Source organism: Dermacentor silvarum, chromosome 5, assembly GCF_013339745.2.
Source record: "Dermacentor silvarum isolate Dsil-2018 chromosome 5, BIME_Dsil_1.4, whole genome shotgun sequence".
NCBI lineage: Eukaryota > Metazoa > Arthropoda > Arachnida > Ixodida > Ixodidae > Dermacentor > Dermacentor silvarum.
Window position 1 is genome coordinate 141,667,551 of NC_051158.1, and position 18,703 is coordinate 141,686,253.

Below are 18,703 nucleotides of genomic sequence, written 5' to 3' on the forward strand. Positions count from 1 at the left end.
TGCCGACCATAGTAATGTACTACGGGATTCCTGTGTTGCGAGGTGCAGTAACAACGGCAGGACAGGAAGAGACCGTGGTTGGCTGACAACTGCAGTGAGCAGCCGTCATTCCTTGTTTGCTATGCAGCCCGAAACTACCACTTAATAAGAAAGATTAGGCTTCAAAGGACGAGCGCTGTTTTCCTCTTTAATGCTAATGCTGTCTTCTGCATTTTTACTGTTCTATGGGGTTTTTCATAATATCGCCTGTTTATTCATTTTGTGAAATTTATTCTCATTATATGGCACCTGTATTGGCATGTCTTGCACTTTGCAGTGCAACCATCCTTCTGTGCTTGCGTTCATCGAACGTTGCGAAAAAAAAAAATGTGTGCATGTGCTTACTGAGAATATGACTTGAAAATAAAATGTTTCGTCTCTTCCAACACTTGTCATGTTTATTTAAAATGTCTGGATAAACACACAGTGGCATCGTGTGCTTGCTGCTCTGGCGGTGCAGCTTACACGAAGCTACTCGATGCATGCAAGCAACGCGTTAAAAAAATCGAAATATAGCCACCGGGACGAGCACTCGCACGGAAGTAATCTTGGAGGCCGTGTAATTTTTCTAATCACCAGATGATAGCCTTCGAGATTGGTTTTCCTGCGGTTCTACTCTCAGAGTCTTCGTAGATTCCACACACCCGCTAGGCGCGCTGCGAACCAAAATCGGCCGCAGGGGCCTATGGAAGTGTCCTCTCTTATCCTTGTATGTTACTCTATGGTTTAAGGACCCTTTAAATTATCGCGATATACTGACAATTCTTCTTTTATTATTTTCGCGAATAATGTTGGAATTCCGGTAAAGATATCGGCTGACACCAAAACGGCAAATGGAGTGAGCTCATTCCAACTATTACTGCCAAATATATTGAAGGGTTTCTTCCGCATGGAGTGTTTGTCTTGATTGGCAAAAGCATTCGTAGCAGCACATTTTCTTTAGAAACTGGAGCATTTTGTGCGTCATAACGACAAAATTTCACTTGAGCGCATTGATTAGAAAGAGGAATTGTTGATATATGCTACCACGAGAAACTGTTGATAATTTATGTGATTACAAAGTATTGTAGAAGCATGATCATGCGAGTAAGTAGGAAGGAATGCTTTGCAAGTGATGATCAAATGGCTTACCAGAAATTATTTTTGATTCAAAGCACGAACTAGGACCCACAGAAACTAGACCGGACAGGCTCTAAAGAAACTTGCTTATTCGATGCATTCAAATTTATAGAGAAGTGGTATCCAAAACACGTGACAAGAAGGCAAAGAATCAAAAGGAAAATCTAAACATAAAATTGTATATTAAGGTGCCGTAATGTTATAAAAATTCCAGTGAAATACCGCTATTGATTGAAAACTTGAGCACCTTTTGAAACAATACAGAAAGTTTCACCGATTTCCCAGGTCCTCGTGTGTTTACTACTGTACGGAATTGATGGAGGTGCGCTCAAATCAGTAAGGACTCAGTCAAGAGACTAACCACGTGCTTTTTCGTCGCGCATCGCGGGCAATGCATGTCTATTGCCAAATAAAAAATGGTCTCGAATCCTCGCTGTGAAGCTGCATGGTTGGACAGCGAAGCTCTCAACGACACCTATGCGATTACCCATTGCGCGTAGTTTCACATTATTCACATGGCGACATTCACATGGCGACATAACATGCACTTTACCTAATTATTAGCCTAAGACGCTTCAACGGCCTGCGACTTGGCTTGCGCCGTTACGTCGTGCACCTACAAAAAGTCGACCAGAGACAAGCGAAAGGCACTTAAGCACAATTTTGCCGAGCCTCGTATGCACGCTGCTCTTCAGGAGTCCCCACTATACAGCCTTCCCATAGCACTGTCACAGCACAAATCAGTTGCTAGGCGGGTGTTTTTTTACATACGAAAGTGTAGTTACGTCACTCCCAGCTTCGTAGCTACATTTGCCGCTTCCCGGCAATTTCAGCTTATGCAACCGTAATCTTTACCGGGAAACGCTTGCGGCGAACGCTATGCACAAAGGCGAGCTTTCTGGTTCTTTTTTTTTTCTTTCCCTCGCACGGCCGGTGCAGCAGCTGCCGCGGATGCGCTGTTGGCTAGCGCCATCTGGTGGAACCCTGGGGCGTGAGCGTCGCGCGCCTGCAGCTGATTGGTTGAAGTCTTGCCCAGTAACACGACAGCTGTATTGGGGGGTTAGGCGCATACAGCTTCGCTGTAAAAGAAACTTCCCAACGCTGCCATTGTTAGAGCGATATGCTAAACAATGCATCCCATGACCATTACAATGTGGAATGTTTCTGCAGGCGTGAATTTAGTCAGGGTCAAGTCATCCCAATGTATGCATTGTTGGAAGGGGTAGGATTACAGTGAACGGCAGTGTTCCGATTGCGTGCTCCGACAGCAAAGCAACTGGTGTAGGAATGAGCTGAGGCAATACAAGGCTTCTAAAAAAATCACAGAAATAGAGGGTTGCCCAATAAACAATCAAGCGCAAATTGTTTCACTTGTATTCACGTATCTGGAGGTCGAGCGGGCATTAGCTAGCCATGGCAGCTGCTGGCTCGATCTTGCTCTCCGGGATGAGTATTCACTGGTGTAGCATTGGTACACAAGCTGAGACGTAAAATGTCGGAGTGTGAATCTGTTGGGCGTATGTTTAAATCATCGCCACATAATGAAAGTTCTTCTTTTGCTATTTCCTCCCAAATAAATTTTAAATTCGAGGAACGAAACAGGCCGGCATCAAAACGGTAATTGAAGCGAGCTCGTACTAGCTATTACTGTAAAATATTCAGAAGCATTCCTGTGGCTACGCGCACTCGGCAGGGCGTGCTTCTCTTGACAAAAGGAGGCTAACCAACTCCTTTTGGCCTACATTGCTGGCAATACCTGTGAAGAGCTCTAAAAAAATAAAATTAAAAATACGTTCACGGAATAACTTTACAGCAATACTATACAAGCCATCCAAGGGATGTCCATTTCACTTTTAACAGCGAAGCTGGTTAAGCCAGCTGTAATTTGTGGTGCGTGTCAAGGAACTACCAAGAAAAAAAATGAAATAAACTTTCTTGCCGAGGTGTGATTCGAACCCGCGTAACACCTGCCCCAAAGCCAGCGTCGTAACCACTAGGCTATACAGCCTTTTTAAAGACGATAGTCTTTCTTGGGGAACTTAAACGCTGAAAATTTGGTCTCTCTGTCTGTTTGTCTGTCTGTCACCCGATTCAGCCACCCGGGCAAAGTTGGACCACTTGCTTACCGCCCACACTACTTAAACTGGTACGGCTGTTCATACTTGTGAACGTTATCGATCACAAAGTAAATATTGCGCATATCTGAGGCGCAACATCACTAGGTAAGTATTAGGAGGTGTGTTCCTTTAATAGAAAATACATAGATACGTAACTCTAAAGACCCTAGTTTCTTAAGCTGCGCTGAAAATGCCATGCTATGCGCGCCGACGAACGACGTTCCCCGACTGCGCGCCGACGAGCACCCTCTGCCATGGAGGAAGGAAACCCTCTGCACAAGCTCATGCTTCCCGATGTATTGCCAGATGGCGTCCCTGTCTCACGCAGCGCCTCCTCAATTTTATCAATGCCAGCCAGATGCGGCCGATTCAACATAAAGGAAGCGCTGTCTGAGGCAGGGCAAAACATAAATGGCCGCTTGATGAAATAATACGGTAAAATGAAATCTGTTCAAACAAACCTTCATGCCAGGACGGAAATGGTACGAGAACAGCATCACGGGTGGCCGCGGATCAGACCAGCACTCATGTAGTACGGCCGGCAGAAGACTATCGTCTTTCGACGACATTTGCAGCGAAGCACGCAGATACGCGGCAAATTTTTTTTCTTAACAGCCATTCACTTGATTCTTTTTCCAACATGGCAAGTACCCTGCACTGACGCCTTTTTTTTTCTTCGCAGGTTTTCTAAACACAGAGAGAGGGAATCACACGTCTACATAAAGACCAGTCTTTGCTGCAGGCGCTTCTGCCACACCTGCCATGTCTAGCTAAACTCATCTTCACCGTCAAGTAGCGAACTTGTGTATGTAAAGGCATCACAAATGTTGGTCCACACCGGTTTCGCGTTTTCTAGAGCTAGCATGTAGTCAATCCGTGATCTCGAAATTGCATACAAACCTAGTAATATCACGCTTTCAACACAGCTGTCATTTTTGTGGTGTTCAACTCTCAAAAACCTTACGTGTTCCCAATTTGTGTATATCTCTACATTGAACACAATTCGTATGTTGTGCCAAAAGTGTGCTGCATTTGTACAAAACAAAAAGACGTGTTGCAACGATTCTGGATAGGGGCAGAGCGCGCAGTCCGCTGACCACCGGACAAAAAAAAAACCTTATTACTTAACCATGTTTTCACGGGTAATACTTCGACATGTAAATTAATAAAAAAATTCTTAATCGCTGTTTTTACAGGGTATTTTGGAAGACGCTTAAAAACGTCAGACTCCAGCTGGCTTCCATATCGAGACCGATATAGTGGTGGTAAGAATAGCATATCTATAGTGTTCCAGTACAGGCTCTTCCGTTTTACATTTTCTAGGTACTCTTGAGAAAAACGCTGCTGAAAGAATCGAGCTGCCTGCTCCAGCTCCCTGTAGAATTTTAGGGTGTGCACACGTGGGACTGCTTGGGCACCATCAATCCACTCACCCAAGTACCCACCGCCTAGTTGTTTAAAAGAATGACGTATAATATGATTAGTTTGGTTTTTGAAAAAAGGTACCTGTGAACTTTTAGTTTAACGTCTACGTTTACAAGCCCTAGGCCTCCTTTCGCCTTACTTAAAAATACATTACTGCACCTCATGCGCTCAAAACGTAACCCCCACATAAATGTCGCCCAAAATATATGTACACGATTCACGCGTGCCGACAAACGGGCATCACCTGCGCTGAGTACCACATAGCTGGAAAGAACACAGTATTACACACAAGGGCTCTGTTCAAAAATGGGACAGTTCTTCCGTGCCACTGTTGCACTTTTGCCGCGAGAGTGTCACTTCGAATCGTATTCTGTCCGTTCTGTAGGTTGGCTCTGTCAAAGCACACACCGAGGTAGCTATTCATTTCAGACGTCCACTTCACATCTAGAAAAGTGGTTGGTTTTGAGTCCCGTCCAGTTAGCCATGCACCCACGCACTTTTCACAATTCACATTAGCACCAGACACTTTACAGAAGTTCATGACATGCTGCATTCCTTGGCGGACGTCTTCCTTAGAGGCACACATAAGCGTAAGGTCGTCGGCATAGGCGAGGGCTTTCAGACAGGTATCTGCAAAACTGAAGCCTGTTATGTCACCGTCATTCAGAATTGTTCGGCACAGGGGTTCCAAGTACAGAGCGAAAAGAACTGGTGACATAGGACATCCTTGCCTAACGGACCTGTTGAGTTGTATTGTTGGTTTTGTTTGCCCGTTGATCACTAGTCGCGTCAATACTTGTCGGTAGCAGACACTTATGTATTAAGAAGGCGGTCCTGGGCTATACAGGCACGCTTGCACAGCATAGATTTATGTGTCTATATGACTGCGTTCTAGCGTCGTCGTCTTCGTCCACAGCTGGCGCGTTCGTACGCTCGTGCTCTGCGTGGCTGAAGGGGTTTTGCGCGCAATGAGAGGGAGAGAGACACGCATTCACGGAGCGGGTCTCCTGGAACGCGGTGTCGGTGTTGCAAGCTGCGCTATGCAACGCGCAGTGACGGCCGTAAGTCCGAGACGCGCGAATAGAAATTATCATCATCATGAGTAATAAGATGAAAACCTGGCGCGCACTTGCGGAAAATGCTGGGCTACGATCGCCCAGCTTCGCTGTTTCAAGCGTTGCGCGGCCAAGTGCAAGGTTAACCGTTTTTTTAATACGTTTGCTGGCGTGCCTTTAGTCAGTGCCAAGTCAACAAAAACCATGCATTGTTGGAAGGAGTATGATTGCAGTAAAAACAGGGCTCAAATTGCATCACATGCTTCTGGCATGCCCGTTACACACCATCGTACGTTCGTGCTGCACCCGTCTGTAAGAAAGGGAATTGGTGCAGTAATGAATTGGGGCAATACGAGGTAGCTTAAAAAAGTAGGAGAAATAGCGGGTTACCTAATGAGACTTCAAACCAGAAATTGTCGTACATCAGTTCACGTGCAGCGTCTACAATTACCGAAGCCATTAAGTTGTTTTGCGCAATAACCCCTTTGCAAACCAACAGCCTCCTTTTCTAGTTTTTTTTTATTTATGATACACAGCACCTGCGACTGCAACTAAAGGTCAAATAAGCATCCGCACAGAATTTTTAGCCGACATTTCATTGTATATGCGAATGAGGAATACAGCGCAAAAGAACCCCGCATTTCATTCACAGCAAAAGTACTGCCGATGCAGGCGATGTGAGGACTAGGAAACAACATGTTATTTTTCTCTTTCTCTTTTCCCTGAGCATGAAAATTGGGAAAATAAATGGTGCAAGTTTGTGTAATCATATGAAGCGCATTGATGTAAATCATGTAAGGTTAGAATTCTGTCACGTGAGTAGCGTACATTTTCAAACGATATATTATTTTATCCAGGTTGCTTAACATTTTTATGTCTTTTTTTACGTTGCTGAGACAGGCAACCTCGTCAAGCGTCATATATCGCGGGACAATGAATCCCACCTCTTACAAATGAGAATGCCTGGCGAATTCGATCGAAGGGAAAGCGTTGAAAACAACACCAGGCTTTGCAGCTGCGCCTGAGCTCGTCACACGTTGTGCTAACAATAGGCGGTTGCGACATTGCGCAACGGTGCACGTGACATCAGTTCTGCTACGTAGCAAAAAGAACGCCCTCCAAGAGATCAGGCGTTTTCCAACGCAGAGGCGATAGATTAGGCGCGGAGAAGAGAAAAGTATGCGGCTGCAGGCACAGTAACTGTATCGATTACTTACTTGCAGGCATTTATACTATCTCGCAGCCAAAGAATAGTAGAGATAATGAGAAACGAAATGGCGATGGCGGTGAATAAGATTATTTATAAAGAGAATGGAGCTGCCGCATACCGCGCAAGTCAGCAGTATAGAAGCCAGAACGCGGCCTTGTCACAAGGCAGAGCCGATTGAGTGGACCTTGACAGTGCGTTCGCTTGGCTTTGTCGCCTTGGCAGTCAAACTCACTTTTCGTCTATGGAGGCCTTCTAACCTTACTCGCGCGGGATTCACATGCGCGCACGTAAAGACGGTCAGTGTATCCAGGTAAATGTTATCGCAATAAAAGGACAGGAAGGCCAGTCCTGGGCTGCGATTTTGTAGCGATGCATTTTACGATGCTCTACCATTTCACCGCTGTAGTGCTTCGTCAGTGGCTAGAGCAACGCTCCGTCCGCGTTAGCAATGGCACCAAACGGCCGGGAACGTCAGATGATAATTGTGGCATATAATCAAAAGAATAGCATCGTTACGAAATTGCAGCCCCGGTAATAGTCTCATTAAGTATCGTCCTGAAATATATTGATTTATTTACGTATTTATTTGTTTATTTATTCATAACACAGGCCTTGCATGCCCACTGAAGGGCATTGAGTAAGTGGGGTAACAGTTCCTACACAACCGAAAAAAAAACAGCATGAATTAAAAAATAAAACAAAGGTTACAAAGCGTACAGTGGAACATCAATATACAGGGTTATCAAAGAGCGTATTCAGGTTATCACGAAACGTTTCGCGCTTTGACATGAATGCGATGTGGTCCGGAAGCTTGTTCCAATGTGCAATAGCGCGAGGCAGGAATGATGAGCTAAATATCCGGGTTTCACCTTGTATGCCTATGGAACTGAGAGTGTTGTGAAGGCGTCGTGGGGTGCGCACAGGCTTTCAAAGCCTCGTCAGATGCTTCGCCTAGTCGGTCCGTAGAACAAGATTAGCCGTTTTGGTAATATAGTGCAAAAGTGAGCCTAAGCAGGGGTATTCGGAATAGCCTGGAGCCTTCTTGTATAGTCTCTCTGCTTTTGCGTTTACTTGACTTCGCAATAAGCCCAACAGACTTCAGCATTTACGTTAGTTTTGACGGTGCTAGCACAAAATCCACCCCCCCACCCTCCTGTAATTTGAGAATTTATTACGTCGGTATCTGTCCTCGACAAAAGAACAGCTTGCCTTGGGTTTCTGTCCCATTCTACAAACAAAGCCCAACACAGATGTTTCTTGTTCGCCTTGGCTCTCAGTTTTGATGCAAGCCTTCATGTTGCTTTGCACATTTCCCTGTTGTCCTCCTGTGTATCTCAAGCTGACATACTTATTAGGAGGTAAGTTAAATATGTTGCTCGCGACAAATAATTTTAATCACAACATTATTTGGCATTTTGCTCTTAAAGATATACTTATAGAAAAGTATACGTAGATTTTGTAGCAGAACTGCAGTGAATGGAATGAATGGAAACTATCTCTTTTACCTGAGAGGAGGCTTGGTGATGTGAAAATGGTGCTAACATAATGTAGATGATCACGCTGCGTCACAAAATTTCCAACTACCTGGAAAGAATTCAATTGTATGACGTGCGCTTTCTTACTTGCACTGAGGTCTCGGCTAAAATTTTAGAAAGAAAAGGGCAATATATTTTTCTCAATCACTAGGGAAGCTTTTCCGCAGATTGAATAGAAACAATTTAGAAATATGAAGTTATTATCGTGAATTATTTTCAAATGGTTCGCAGAAAAGAAGCTTCTTATGGCTGCTCGTTTCCTACCATTTCCTACTATAAAGACGCTCATGTGCTTAACCTGATTCTCGGCATGGTGAACCCGAAACATGCAATCGATCACATGACAAGCACACTGAATCCGCAGTGGGAAATAAAAATGTTGCGAAAGTGTCGAGGCAGTAGACTAGAGTACCTGCTTTACTAGAGCAAGAAAGCAGATTTCATAGTCGGTAGATGAGAATTTCGAAATCTGCTAAAAATATCAGAGCTGTAAAAAAAATGTGGAATTAGTATAAAGTGACAGCATTCCGCCATAAGGTTCGGAAACATGGCTTTGTGTTATACCACATTGGCTGTTATTTCTACTTGAGGTTTATAAAAGGTTTAGCATGTTTTCCTGGCATTTGAGAATTTCGAGAAAAACATATTTCCGAGAAATCCTGAATACAATTCTGAAAACAATTTTCAGCAAAAATATGTCGTATCTTTTTTTAATATAAATTATTCATACTGTAAGCGCTTGCAGCGTTTCTTTATGCACATTTCAAGAATATAAGCTACGTCCAGGAATGTTACAAAAGACACTTTATGCAGCATTGGCAGCACTGCTATTTTGTGCGAACATATTTTATGGCCGAGAAGATTGTTTTAAAAACTGCACTGTCGGAAGCGCTTTTGAGATTACGCCTGGCCGATTTCTTTGTACTGAAAAAAAAAACGGCCGTGACTACAGTTATGTTGACAGTAGATTTACATAAAAAGTGCCTGCATCAATAAGCGTTAAAGGGCCCTGAACCACACTTCGGGCTTGGTGAAATAACACAGTCCGCGGGTAGCATACGCTGCTGTGAACATCTCAGCCATGTTTTGCCGTTCTACGCGGTGGGTGGAGCTCGCAAGCGGAGCGCGAAGTCATCTTTCTGTCAAACGCTTTCTTTTCAACTGAAACTATGCTCCTCGCACTTCTGTAAGCTTCATTTTGTAATAAAGCGGATTGCCTACGCGGCTGCTATTGGTTGCTACAGTCGGCTAAGTATGTGGAGACACCGGGGCCGCCGCGAGGTGCCGCCACGAGTCCACTGGCTAAGCGCATTGCGGCTCGCTGAGAACAACCTTGTTTGCCTTACGTTTAGCGTGCCGGAAGTCGTGGCACCTATATTAACATCCAAGATGAAATCTGAAAAGCGGGTCACGGTGGCATTTTGAAGGCGAAGCTTTGTGGCCACGCCCCACTCCCTCGTAGCCTTCGAAGTGCAAGGCATTGAAGAAGGATCGACAGCACAGCGGACGCCGTGTTTGATTGAAAATCACTACGCTTCTGCTGAACGCATTGAAGTACTTTTCGCGGCAAAGTATATCTTAAACAGCCTATTTTCACTTCAACTCACTTTCTCCACTTCGATAAAAAGTGGCTCAGGGTCCCTTTAACACCCGATTGCCATTTGGGCCAAGAAAGCAAACTCAATTTTCCTGGTACTGGTGATCATATTACACAATGGGAAACCTTTGAAATCGTGACTTTCATGTAAACTCATCAGATTTGCTCGTACGAAATTACATGTAATTAATTTGCTGTAATGTAATACATTTATCGTAATCTTGTACTTTAACGATTACTGTGTTTACTTGGTAACGTTCATTGTAATTGTTTAATTTCTTTCAGTAACCAATTACAGGTAGCCAGTTTATTGTAGGGACAAGCTGCAACAGGCGACCAAGCGTTGAGCACCTGAATTCGGCGGGAACTGCAGCAGAACGCCGGTGATCGGCGCCAATCAGCAGCGTCGCGGATTTCCAGCCAGGCAAACCCGGGGGCTCAGTATTCGTTTCCTCATTTTAACGCTAAAGGAAACGTTGGTCAACACATAAACCAGTGCTAGTATGTCTCGAATAGCGACGGCCAATTACAAGACGTTAATGACAGGATATAACATACGGAAAAAAAATTGAACTTTATGTAAGCCTCCAAGTATCAGCAACAATGAAGCGCTGCACTTCATAGAGGACCTAGATGCTGAGTAACCGTACACGTTAGAAAAGCGCCTTAGCCCTCACCGTGCCCATCTACCGAGTTTTCTGTGTCGCTGCTGATTTCTTCACGTAAAAACAAAAGAATATAACCAGGGCAGTTTTTAAAAAGAAATAGTCAGTGAAGATAAGCAATGTGTGAAGGGGTGCAGAGGACGAACTGAATGTGCAAGGTCAGCTATTTCTCTCTGCGGTATTTACGCAGTGTTGATAAAAGTTCGGAATAAAGCAACATAAGTGTAATCGATTACTTTTGAGTAATTCGTCAGTTACTTTCGTGGAGCAGTAATGAATAACTACAGTCAATTACATTTTCGGGTGAAGTAAGTGTAATTGCAATGGGTCACTGTTTTCTGTAACGTGTACAAGTCTGCAATTATTCAAGGCTTTAGCAAACCCGATGTCGCTATTTTACCAAGAGAGGTTTAACATATAGTCTTGTATGATCGCAGTGCTGATGATTGCCTTTTAATAGATTCTGTTTAAATGTAGTGCCCTTTTAACTGCGGTAGCCTAAATATGATTTGTTAAATAATGAAAATATTGCGTCCTAGATTTCTTTTCCCTCAAATACATAAAAAAAAATTGGCCCGACTGCGAGGTTACGCGTCACCATTGTCTTGTACAGTATCAACCCTGGCGTAAACAAAGCATGCACAAGGCACCAGCTGTGTGCGCTAACACAAGCTGCGTGTCGTTTTCAGTTTTTATAAAGCTGCTAGCACAGCTGGCAATGCAAAACCCGAGCTATGACTTTCAAGAAAGATGTATTTGTGGGAAACAGTGTGGAACTGTTAGATTTATTGTTGAAGTTCATGAAGCGCTGGCTAAAAGGGGAAGATGCACACCATGCTCCAACGTAGGAATTAGGGCAACCATAAACTAGGTTACCCGAAGGCGGCATAAGTGACCGCCGCCACCTGCTTTAAAGTTTATAGCAAGCTTACTTGTTTTCAGTGCGAATACCATTGTTGGCTTTGTTAGATCAGTTTTCTTTCTGCCTATCTAACTATGTCGTCAGAAATATCGGCCTATACCGAAAATAGTGCAATCTATAAATGCGGACCGATCCTGATGGCGACAGACTAAAGGTGTCAGATTATCTCTAAGGTGCATGCAGTTCAAAACTGTGGGCCTAACTTTGTTCATGGCGCTGTTCAATGAAAATTCTTGGAAAACTGTTCGGTGCTCGGCGGAATTCAACTCGAATAAAACGGGTTCCTGAAGCACAGCAGCCTGGCATATTAGCGCGCTGCACCAGGAAAGCATTCTTTTTTTTTCTACTAAATGGAAAAGAAAACTGAAAATATATAACGGAGTGAACAGTGCTACACACTCCAAACTAAGGTAAACACACACGTGTCCAACAAGCACATCCAGTCCGATGGGACTTTCTGCGCAGTATACACACTTTTTAAGCGATCTCCTACGCCGAATGCTCGCAATCTACCAGATCGCGGGCATTCGGCGCGGCGATCATACACTCTATATCCACAGACACTCTATAGACCCAGCAGCGCGAATATGTCATAGGTAGGCACGTCAGTATTTCTAAACAGTAGAAACCTAGTTGTGTGTAGCATGCATCCATTCCTCTCCGCGTGGACTCTTGGCACAGTGCACATCAGGAAGCACTACGCCATGAATCCCCGCAGGGAGGCAGGGATTACTTCTCGCTTTTCACATGTACCGGTTGGCCACGCATCTTGGAGGCCCCGTCCTAACTTCAGCGGGCACACCGCCAGATGACGCATCGTGTCCACGCGGAAGCGCGAGAGAGGCGTCCGGTTGCAGTGCACAGCTCACACGCACCGACGCGCCATCGTTGTAATCTCGGAGGCTACGCTAGGACTTCGCAGCAACGCAGTGAAGCACATGTTAGAAGACCGACTGAAGTACATACCACACACATACTTAGCACACTGTACGCCTCATAGATACTTGAATAGTCATTGTGGAGAAGTTTTGTGCGACTTTTTTTTCTTTGCAGCAGAACTGATAGTTGGACGAACTGATTCGAATTCATAGTGAAAAATTTAGTGTTTTTAATCTGTTTCTGTTTATACTAACGACTCCTGTTGCACATGCTCAGTGCAGATAGCTGGGCTATTTATGTTCTGTATTTTTCCGAAAATAAACAGTTGTGAGTAAGTGCTCGTGTGTCCCCCTTCACTGTGTCCTTGTCGATTGTGCGCACTAAATATTTCACTATGAATTAGTTTTTTCCGTCGCAATCCTAGTGTAATACATTATAACAGCGAAGCTGTTTAAGCTGAGGTTATCCGGTGGTGTACGCAGAAAACTCTTCCGCCTGGCAATGACGTCACGGGCGTCGCCAAGAAACGGAGCGCCACCTCCTCGCCCCGCCGCCGCTCCCGCCACAGCGTCATCTAGCGACGCCTTGCCTAACCTCCGCCGCAGCGCCGCTCACTCCTCCGCCGTAGCTCTGCCTAGCTTCTCCCCACAGCTACGCGGGCGGAAGCTAGGCAATGACATCACTCCAGAGTATATAGCTACGCGTCGCCGAGGCGCGGAGACACATTGCCTCGTGAGTGCGTCGAGCACATGGGTCGTCCGAAGAGGATCGTCACGCCCGAAGAAGAGGAGGTGTGGCGGGAAAAGTGTCGCACTGCCACTCGAGAGCGACTACGAAGACATCGCTACGTAGTCTTCGTAGAGTTTCCCCAGCACCACCACCTAAATCCTAGAAAAGCCAAGCTAATATAAAGGCCAAGTTAAAGTTGAGAGAGAACCAAGTTAAAGGTAATGAAAAGGCTAAGTTAAAGCTAACCGATAATAAAGTTACAGCTAAGAGAGAACCAAGTTAAAGCTAATGAAAAGCCAAGTTAAAGCTGGTGAAGGGCCACCAGTTTGGCTGTTTGGTCAGACTTCGCGCCACTAGTGTGAAGCTGCCCCCACTTTTTTTCCAGAACAGCTTGAATCCTAGAACAGTTGCAACAGCTTCGGCAGCAGCCGGAAACTAGAATGGCGGGGGAGACGAGGACTGAATAGGCGCAGGATGCCGAGAAGTGATGAGCGCGTTGGTAGTCATTTCAAGCGAATCGTCCGCTTCCGCCCATTTTAATGGTCAGCAACTTTCTATGCTGGGGGCACGTACTCTCCAGAAACCGAAGTGTGATGCGTGTTTGCCACCGAACGCGGAATGTAACTCATTAAGAGGCGCTTGCTCTGTACGGTGGCGGTGCAGTCTCGCGTACGAAAATATTATATTGGAAGAAGTACAGAATGTGTTCAGGCAAGGCAGACCCAAAGACGATAAAGACAATGACAAGACACAAGGACCATAACTCGAGAGATTTCAATGGTCCACCGGAAGATATATTTTCGGGCAATGAAACATGACCGGTGACAAAAGGGAAGGACAAGAAGTTACAGTTATTGTGATTATGTTCAGGTCGTGAAGCCCAAAACTAAATTCCCTGTTCGTCCTCTACAGTGATGGTCTAAACTCACCCATTGATGCCCCAACGGAACTGGTTTTGTGGTCGCTTGGGCCACCTGCCATTTTGCACACGTCCTCTCCGATACGCACCGCTAATCCACGTGGCAGAGATTGCTCTTAGTGAAAAATATAGTTTCAACTAGGGGAGCCAAGCGGCATGCGTTCCTGACAATCCAAAATTTCGATGGGTTTTCCTGGGACCGAAGCGGCTGGCGTGCGCAAGCCTCTTGTGTCTCCTAATCTAAATCTTTCTTTTGCGCAGCCCCTGCTTATAGCCGCGCAGCAAGCCTTCAGTGGCTAAGGTTACCGCGTGGCGCGTGTGTCAATGTGTATATATACACGGTGCATCAATTAACTTGGGCGAAACTTCACAAATATCCAAATGCTACGGAGCTGGACAGAACCAAGGTAATGTTGTTTGCCGTCGCTTGAAGATACTCGGATTACATTCTTGCATTCCGACTAATTAGATAATTAGTCCTAATTTATAAATGAACTTTTCCTGAGCATGAAAGAAGCCTGCGAATACACGCAAGATTGCCTCGAGCTGCCAGTCGCGCAGGCGTGCAACTGTCAAAGAGCCCCAGGGCCTGTAGTTGTGAAGAAGTAGGACGGTAGCCCGCGTTTTTATGTCGACTACCGCAAGCTAAATGAGGCTACAAAGAAAGATGTGTACCCACTCCCCCGTATAGATGCCTCCCTCGACCGGCTTCGACACTGTCGTAGCTTCTGAATCGACTTGAAAAGCGAATATTCGGAAATCGAGGTGGACCCGAGAGACCGCGAGCAACCCGCTTTTGTGACCCCAGATGGATGGTATGAATTTAAAGTTTTGCCCTTTGGTTTGTGCTCTGCGCCTGCTACTTTTCAAAGGCTCATGGATACTGTGCTTTCAGGGTTGCAGTGGAAAACCTGCTTGGTCTATCTCGACGACGTCATTGCGCTTTCTGCAACATTTGACTAGCATCTGCAACGACTCAAAGTGGGTCTACAAGCCACCCGGTCAGCGGGCCTGACGCTGAAGCCAGGGAAATGCCACTTTTGCTTTGAGGAACTGGAGTTTCTGGGTCACGTCGTCAGTCATGCTGGTGTTCGTCCCGATCCTGAAAAATATTGCCACCGTTGCACAGTAGTGTCCATCAACCACAAGGGTTCGACCGTTAACGCAGCTTCGGTACGAAGCACGTCGTCATGTGCGGCCGAGAAAGTGGCCATAGCCTTGGCCCTCCTGGACGAGAAACATGCCAACATCTTCAGCGACTCCAGGGCAGCCATCCGCGCCTTCAGCGTTGGAGCCGTGTGTAAGCAAGCCTGTCGCATCCTCGACGGCAAAAGCATCGCCACCCACACTCTCACGTGGTTCCCCGCTCACATGGGATCCATCATGGGAGGCCCCACAAACCTGAACGAGCTGGCCCACTCCAAGGCTCGAGGTCTCGCTTTCCGCGACCATGGAGAACTCCCCGGCCGGCCAGGAGTGGTGGAGAACAGAGATCAACCGACAACATACAATGAAATTGTGCAGCACTTTTATCTCGGCAGGAGAGACTTTCCCCTTTCTCACAAGAAGTTAAATAGAGCGCAGGCATTGACCCTCAGATTATTGCAAACAGGCTCGTATCCCAGCCTGGCTTTATTACACAAGCTTTATCCCGACACTTATGGCAGTAGTTCTTGCAGGCACTGCAATGACTTCGCTAGCTTAGACCATATGCTCTGGCGTTGCCCCTCGTTACGAGGCACGGAACAAATAAATGAGGACAAGTGGCTCTCCGCTATCAAGAGCCCCGATGCCGGGGAGCAACTATGGGCTGTCCAGAGGGCCCATGATGCGGCGGTCGGGCATGGCCTGACTGTCCCAACGTGGGCGTTGCGCGGAATAGGGTCTACCTTGATTAGGGAACTAATGTTTTTAGGACGACAGACTTTATCCTCCGGGTCGTGCCTGGGCCGAATGCCTGCCTCCTTTAGTATTCTAACTCCTGCCTTGCTGGACGACAGTCTATAAACCTGCGCCGCCGAGTGGGCTTCTATAATTTCGTCTATCGCGTTATGATGCCTTAGCTTCAGTAGTCGTTCCGTGCTCGTGGACTGGGGAAGTCCCAGCACACGTTTGAGGCCGTTCTTATAAGCGCGTCTAATTTGGCCTTCTCTGCCCTGCTCCAATTAAGGTAGGGGGTTATATAGGTAATGTGGCTTAGGAAGAAGGCCTGGAAAACTTTGATAAGATTGTCCTCCTTTAGCCCGCCTCTTCGGTTGGAGATGCGGGTGATCATTCTGATGACGTTTCCAGCCTGACCAGAGAGCTTATTGAGAGCCGTCGCGTTGCAACCCTTGGCGTCGATGAGCGGACCTAGAATTTTGACCGAGTTTACCCTCGGTATTGGCTGCCCGTTTTTGGCTTTGATAACTATCGGGAGACTTTCCAGAGGCTCGAGGCGAGTCCCTGCCTAGATTGTCTGTATAGCAAGAGTTCCGATTTGGACGGGGAGAGATTGAGCCCCGTGCCGGAGAGGAATCCCTCGATGGTTTCTAGCGCGTTCTGTAATGAGTGTTCAATCGTGGCCATTGATCCTCCCGACTTGTCATCCGCGTAAATGGCGTGTCCCACGTTCTGAATCTCGGCGAGGCGAGCGGAAAGCCTGTGCATGGCTATGTTGAACAGCAGCGGGGATAGGACCGATCCCTGCAGGGCGCCACGCTTTCCCAGCTCGTATGGACCTTTCGAAACCGTTCCTAGCCTGATGTGCGCCTTGCGGTTCGCCAGAAAGGATTTGGTGAAGTTGTGAAAGTTCCTTTCCAGGTTAAGGGCAGAAACTTCTTGCAGTATGTGCCTCTGTTTGACCCTGTCGAAAGCTTTGGCGAGGTCCAGCGCGAGGATTCCTTTTACATCACGGTTTTTAAATCAAAAATAGCCCTCTTGAGAAGAAGCATAGCGTCCTGTGTTGATAGGGGCTGTCTGAACCCAACTAGGTTGTGCCTAAAGAGTTCCCTGCTCTCAATATGTGCAACTATTCTGTTGTGGATCGCTTGTTCAGCGACCTTGGCGATGCAGGACGTAAGAGAGATGGGCCTCAAATTGTGGATGTGCGGGGGCTTACCCGGCTTAGGGATGAGTACTACTTTGGCGATGCGCCATTCTTCTGGGACTTGGCCGGAATTCCATACTCGGTTGATCTTGTCTTTAAGTGTTTCGATGGCCCTGTCATCTAGGTTCCTGAGGAGCTTATTCGTGACTCCGTCCGGCCCCGGCGCCTATCTGCTGTTAAGGTTGTACAGGACGTCTCTGATTTCGGACGTCTCAAATGGCTCGTCCAGATCTGGCGCCGGATGGCCTTCGTAAGCAATTTCCTCGCCCCGGCGGTCCGAACCGTGGGCCAGGGGGAGGTATGTGTACGCTAGGTTTTCGGTTACCTCCTTCTCTGTGAGGCCTATCGAGAATTGTTTTTTACGAGTCTATCCGACGCGAGATTGAGTGTGCTCCTGGATTGCTCATCGCTGTTAAGGAGACTTTTAAGCAGGCTCCATTTACTTCCCCTTCGCATGCGACCGTCCGTTTCTGCACAGGTTTCATCCCATTGCTGTCTGGCGATTTGGTAAGAGTAGGACTCGATTTCACTGTTGTGGCGCGCGATTCTCGCCCTGAGTCTGTGGTGGAGTCTACGGGTCCTCCACCTTTCCAAGAGGGCATTCTTTGCCTCCAGGAGGTGGGCAAGCTTTGAATCCATTTTAGGTGCCTCTATATCTGTAGTGATTTCTTTGGTCGCCTGTGATACCGCGCTGTTAAGATTTTGTATCAGTTCTGTATAGGTTTCGCTTAGTGGGGCCGTTTCGCCTCTGATTTTGCGGAACAGGTCCCAGCCCACGTACGTGTACTTCCTGGGAGGTTTAGGGCTTACGCGCACTAGGAGTTCTGGAATATGGTGATCGCTGCCCAGGTCCTCTTGCAGGTTGTCTCACGTACCTTCTGCGCTTCGGAGGAAAGCGAGGTCGGGTGTCGTGTCACGACTGACCGAATTGCCGATTCTGGTAGGGAAGCTGGGATCTGTAATCAACGTTAATCCGAGCTCCGCGGCGGTGTTAGTGAGGTTCATGCCCTTGGTGCTTGAGTAACCATATCACCATTCCGTGTTGGGGGCGTTAAAGTCTCCCGCGACCATCAGGGATGCATCTTTCGCCTTGCGCACCGCGGTGACCAGAAGCGCCCTGAAATCCCTTCTTCTATCCGCTGGGGAACTGTATACGTTAAGAATAAATACGTTCGCGTTGTTCTCCTCGGTATGGTTTACAACAGTTGAGCTTAGAGGCCTGCTTTATATGAGGGAACGTCGTGCATTAAATTTTTCCTAATTAGAATGGCGACACCTCTACCTCTTTCCCCCTTGTCCGCTATCGCGCGGTAACCTGGGAAGGAGATTTCTTCGCCGCCTAACGTTTCTTGTAACACAATCGCGTGCGGTTTATCCACTATTGATCTGATTAGTTGTCCTAGG

At 46.6% G+C, this 18,703-nt stretch overlaps 1 protein-coding gene across 1 annotated transcript in view; it reads left to right on the plus strand.

Annotated features, from left to right (window-relative positions):
- Window positions 1-8,204: 8,204 nt before the first annotated feature.
- LOC119453786 (uncharacterized) overlaps window positions 8,205-18,703 on the plus strand; it is a 139,964-nt gene continuing 129,465 nt past the window's right edge. The window contains exons 1-2 of the mRNA XM_049668512.1: window positions 8,205-8,323; window positions 10,383-10,598. The gene's annotated coding sequence lies outside the window, so the exon portion shown is untranslated. The remainder of the gene's footprint in view (window positions 8,324-10,382; window positions 10,599-18,703) is intronic.